This window comes from Nematolebias whitei, chromosome 19, assembly GCF_014905685.2.
Source record: "Nematolebias whitei isolate Nwh7 chromosome 19, NemWhi1, whole genome shotgun sequence".
Taxonomy (NCBI): Eukaryota; Metazoa; Chordata; class Actinopteri; order Cyprinodontiformes; family Rivulidae; genus Nematolebias; species Nematolebias whitei.
This window is the reverse complement of record NC_056516.1, coordinates 5,719,818-5,725,997: the sequence shown is the minus strand read 5'-3', so window position 1 is coordinate 5,725,997 and position 6,180 is coordinate 5,719,818.

The window sequence follows — 6,180 nt, the reverse complement described above, 5'->3', positions numbered from 1 at the left end:
TTTTAAAAGAGCTCACTTCCGGTTCATTTGAGAACTTTCTGATTGGTCGATTGACCAAAACAGAGGTGTAATTTGTGATGTAAGAGGTTATTGAAAGTCAAGGAAAAAGATTAAGATTGTTTAAGAACAGACAGAAGATTGTTATGAAGAACTCACACTTCGTGGAGTCAATTCTCTAGTATCTTGCTGTAAAAGTTAAACATGACATTTCTTTTTCAGTAAACTTGCAGTTGACCGAAACTTGAACTTTGATCAACTTACACAACTTGCTCATTTCAAACAGACGATCAAGAAATTGAATCATTACTCTGTAACATATTCCAACTTGATTTCCACTTTGAATGAAGATTAAAAATCGTTATTACTGTTTCACAGTTGATTTAAAAATGAGTAGTTCACTTCAACATTTAAACATTGTTTGAACTAACACAATTTGATTATCAAACATTTGTAAAATAGTAATGATAATTGAAAGTAGTGTTCTTTCACTTGATTAATTCAAGAAAGAAAGTCTCAGGATGGGTCAACCTGTATTTCTGGATTCAAATCAATGAAATGACAGTTTCTGTCCCATAAGGTCCTTAAGGTCAGGACTTGACCTCAGGCCTAGTTCACTACAGTCCCCCCTTTGGAAATCATCGCCTGTCCATGGGGATGAATTCCAACATGAACTTATGCCTTCGAATGTCCTTAAGCTTGATGTAATCCAGCAAGGAAAACAAAAGTCAAAAGTAATCCAGCAAGGAAAACAAAAGTCAAAAGTAATCCAGCAAGGAAAACAAAAGTCAAAGGTAATTCCACAATGTTGTTGGTAATTCCATTGTAGCAATGCTTTAACCCCCTTGGAAACAGAGTCTGTAATCCATTGGAAAAAGTCATATAATCCACAACGGTAAATCCACAACGATTGGAGGTGTTGATTGATCAGCATACAGAGGGGTTCCCTTGGATTGAACTGAAGATGCGGCCACTGGATGAAGTGTGGAGACCAACGTCAGGATTGCAGGTCTCCTCCAGCGACGGTCGTCTCTGGGCGACGTCCAGTCTGTGCCGTTCTGGTTCAATGTGTCATGCAATTATGTGGTTTAAGGTGGGCTTATGAAGGGGATTTTACATAAGGCCTTAAACTATATGCACCTGGTGTGTAAGCTATTATGATTGGGAACAGCTACAGCTACCAGTTAAGGGATAGAACATGCTGAAAAGGGTAGTTATAGGGATTTATACCTATAGAAGAGTGTTCCAAACTATTTTTCCATTCCTAACTTGGATTAAGTTAGCTTTACATGGTAAAATATAGTTGGTTCAATTGTCTGTTGTCTATTAGACGAACGACTTGAGATTGGGTGTTTGGTTTCCCCATAAATGTTTTGGAAGTCTATGGCGAGACTCATCAAAAGAATTAGCTATCCCCCCGAATAGAATTGTTCGAGTAGGTTCGGCTTAAGCGTTGTGAGACCAATGTAGATTATGGTACTTAAGGTAGCAATAATATACATTGACTCCGCAAAGATTACATTTTAACGAATGAACTGCATGTTGGCATGGTTAAAGGCCTCTTAGTCTCTAACTTAACTACACACAAAATTCATTCTTGCTTGGGGTGTTCAGAAACAATACCAAAAACCAATTAAACGATGTCTCAACATCGACAAAAACAGTGACTAAGCAACCAGTAAAACAACGTTTCAACATTGACAAAAGCAGTGATTAAGCAACTAGAAAACGACGTTTCGGTGCGTCACTCACTCTGGATGTCAGATTTGCTCACGTTATCGCGTCTGGTAGCATTACCCTAACTGGCGTCACCCCCCTTTGGTCACGGGAGACCGCGAACACGGGTGAGGACGTCGCTCCATGAGCTAAAGTTAGGTTGTCCTTGAGTAGTTTTAACTGTTTGCGCAGCTGAAAGAGGACTTTAAGGTCTGGATCGGAATCCAGTTCGCCTTTCGATGGGGTGTATTTGTCTGGGTCAGTCAGATACAGTATCATCGATTCAATTGCAGGACCATCCAACTTCTGAAGTTGGATGATGTCTGGGTCAGGTGAAAATGACTTTTCATATTTTAAAAGAACTTGGCGAATTTTGTCTCTTTCTTCATCAGATGTCAGAGTGTCGGCTTGAGCGACCACCTGTTCAATCTGTGATGAGACTGATGAGGGTTCTTGCTCCTTGGGGAGCTCCAACGAATCCTTTTCTGAGTCGTTGGACCTGTCTATGGGTAAGACACCATAGGTTTGAGGTCCTTGGTCGACGTCATCGGTTGAGAAAAGGGCTATGGCCTGTGTTGGTTTTGTGAACCATACTGGCCCAGCTTCTTGACTCGGTACCAGGTTATCTGGGAGTCCTCCCAGAACTGGAATGCCTAGTTCAACATCATGAAAATCAGGTTCTGAGTGTTCAGCTTGCGGTGACTCATCATCGTTTGTGTGCGAGTTTACCCCCCCTTCATCCGATGAGGGGTTGTTGGAGGCAACCACAGCAATGTCTTGGTGTGTTTCACCGACATCTGTAATGTTGTCATTCGCGCCTTCAGATTTAGTAGCGATCACCTCACTACACAGCGTTCCAGGTTGGTTTCCCATTTCAGCGTGTATCAAAGTTTCTAAAAACCTCTGTAGTTTCTCTGTCTCTTCCGAGCTCAGAGGTGTAGGGCCTTGTTCCTGGGACCTTTGTGATTTTATCGCCTCGGTTCGTTTCGTCCGAGGAGGGGGAGGGTTAGGTACGTCTTTTGGGGGTTCCTTTTCGGACTTCCCCTGATAATATGGGTCCTCTTGGATCCCATATCTTTGCGTCCTACGCATACCCCATTTACGATAATCACGTCCATCCTCTGAAAGAGGAGCTTTTTTGTCCCAGCGTGGACCTTCATTACGCGGTTTGTTCGTTTGAAAATACTGCTTTTTCTCACCTGTTTTAGGAGGAGGGGTCAATGCACGCCGTCCTTCCATTTCTAGGGAGTGGGGTTTAACCTTTATACCAGGAAACACTTCTATGGGCGTGTTAGCATGAGAACATGCCTCAAACACATTCACAGCACACTGTTTAATCTCATTGATGGGTTTTTCTCTGAAATTTGCCATCATTTGCACTGATATTTTAAAATCAGTGTGGAGATTTTTGCTGAAAACAAATTTAAAACCTTCTTCTTCCATTCCGGTTTCATTTCTGTTACCAAAATAAGCTTGGAAGATTCTTTTGTAATAAACCTTTGGATGTTCATTCTTGCCTTGCGTGACCTTGTCAGCAGCTGGGAAACCAGCAGGTCCCGTGCAGGGGTCGTACTCTCTGATCAAAGCTTCACACAGAAGGTTGTAATCCCTTCTCGTTGCATCAGGTAGACGCTCGATGAAGGTGAACACCTCTCTGTCTGAAGTGAGCCTTATCAGACGGATTTTATCCAAAACCGTAGCATTAGGATAACCATTCAATCTGAATTCAATGTCTTTGAGGTACGCTTTTGTTCCAGTTGAACCCATTGGTCCCGGTACAAAGCGTTGTACATATTTTGAGAGTTTTAGCAGAACATCTATTGAAAGAGGAAGTTTCCATGCACTCTGTTGCATGTTTGGTGGAGGAGACCTGTTCAGGTCTGTTCCTACCACTTTAGGTGAGGGTGGAGGTGTTTCTCTACACACTAGTTTCTCCTCACAAGCTTTCAGGCGTTCCTGTGATGTTTGACATTCACTTTGTAAATGCATATATTGTTCCAGTAATACCTCTTTTTCCACTCTGCGTTTGTGCAGATCTTTTTTAAGCACATCTATCTCAGTTTTGCAGCGGGAAACTTGTGACACTGTCACGACGTGATCCCGTCTTAATGCAAAGTATGATTCTTTCAGCAACATTGCCATTTTAGCCAGCTTTTCATAGCTGGACTTTGTAATTTCTGTAGAGGTCACACTCTCTGCAACCTCCATCAGATTGTCCAATAACTCTTTTGGGTTCATGCTGTCCACCTGTTCGCCATATGGATGGAAGGATCCTGTCAGCAGTGCTAACGCATCCTCTAAACAGTCCTTCATCTCATAAGGATCAAAATCTTTTTCTATCACACCTGTCATGGTTATCCACTGTTTAGCACTTTATCTGGTTAAAACAGTTGCCAGCTTCAGATATTTTACAGGTAAATATTTGTATTCACGTGTCATTGAGTTTCACACTATTTTAAGCTCTGGGTTTACACAAAAGTACTGTTATAAGTCAACTTATTCAAATGTGGGCACCTGTCATAGGTTTTACCCCAATTCATGAATATTTAAGTAAATGCTTCTCTGCAGTGTTACTTTTTAATGTGCTTATTTTTAACAGATACAAGATTACCAAGCTTCTCAGTGTTTTTTACTCTAAAGCACTGAATTTTTATAAACCTGCAATTTTTCTAAAAAGTCTCACAGCAACATCAGTTTAAAAACGCTTTTTTCTAAACCGTTCACTTCCAGAAATTCGCTATTTTAACAGTTAATCATCAAACCAGGTGGTGAAAAGAAAAAGAAAAATTATGAGGAATTGTCAGTCCCTCTTCATGAAAACTGTTATACTCCTCTTCTCCTGCCATTATCTGCTATTTAAAAATTAAATAGGAAGATATAGTGTTTTAGGTGGTAACTTAAACAGAAAAGTTTCCTTTTTCTGATAAGTTTACTCTTATTTAGTGATCTAGCAATTAAACGTGTACTATCTTTTAGCAAATGAGTAAACTTTATCAACTCTGTGAATATCTGTATCTGTATCTTTTAAAAAGTTTCTAATTTTTTATTTTGCACCTCTGTCTTGAGGAATTACCAGTGAATAAAAAGTTTTGGTAAATGCCTTCATGCATAAATACCTTAATCACTTTTTAAATGCAAGATAACAGTAAAAATTCAGCTTGAGGAACGTTTATTAACTCAAAAAATGCGTCTTACAGAAATAAAACACGTTTAATTTCACTCAAAATAACCTAAAAACGAAGTGAAACTGTGATATCAAGTTTCTACAGGAGAGGGCAGTGTTAGCTTTCTACCAGCAGGAGCCTATGACGACTTCCTGTGGACGTTCTGTTGACATCCTGTCGTTAGCCGCTTAGCTTAAAATTAGCATCGGCTAAACTCGGTTAAATCAACATTTCTGAACGGATTTCAAGCTAAAACGTGGCGTTGTATCAACAAGCACGACTTCTTTGCATGAACATGAGTTTTGGGGACATGTGGCACGTTTTATTTAGTGATTTTAAGCACAGAAAAGGCTTCGGTGCAACCGAGCTTTACAATCTGACATCAGAGGAAGTGACGCGACACGTCACTCATCCGGTCGTTAGCTGTTAGCTTAAAATTAGCATCAGCTAGCGTGGTCCAAAAACACCATTTAATGACGGATTTCAAACTCAAACGTGGCAAAGTTTCAGCGATTAGGCTTCAAAGAAACGGAGCAACGGATCAGAATGCAACTTTAAAGCGTTTTTCAACTTTAAAAAACAGATTGAAATTCCCTATGAAGACGAGCTCATTTCCGGGTCACGTGACTGAATCTACCAATGACAGAGCAGCAACGGGGTGGGTTCTTATATCGCTGACTCAGAGGAAGTGACGCAGCCACGTCACTCACTTCTCAGCGAATCAAAGCGTTCCACAGCAGCTGATTTCAACCAATCACGGATCGTTTTTCCAGCTAGCGTGTAGCATTAGCCTGAACAAGTCCGTCAACTTTTCGTCTTTTAAACTGTCAAAATGCACTATTTTCTGTTAAAAATGTAACTAATAAGCTTCTCAGCTGCACGGAGGCGGCGCTCCGGTCTCAAAACGTCTTTCCAACCATTTAAAACAACTCGTTCGAATTTATCAGAACCGAGCCGGACCAGAGTCACGTCTGGACCACAGTTCAAACAGAATAACGTTTCCACAGCTCAGCAAATTTGTCACACACCACAGACGTACAATTTCAGCTTTCAAAACATCACTAGCTACAAGCTTTCTCTGAGCATCTCAGCTCAAAACAGCGTTTCACTCCGCAGAAACTGTACTTTTTCATGCCAACATGATAATTCAATTGTCACACGAATATAGTCCATTTTATGAACCCGTCACGGGCCACCAGATGTAGAATGAACATATACTGATATATATTCATAAATTAAACGGATTCTTTCATTTTTCTGGACTGTATAATGACGTGCATCTGAATTTAATAAAATGTGGACG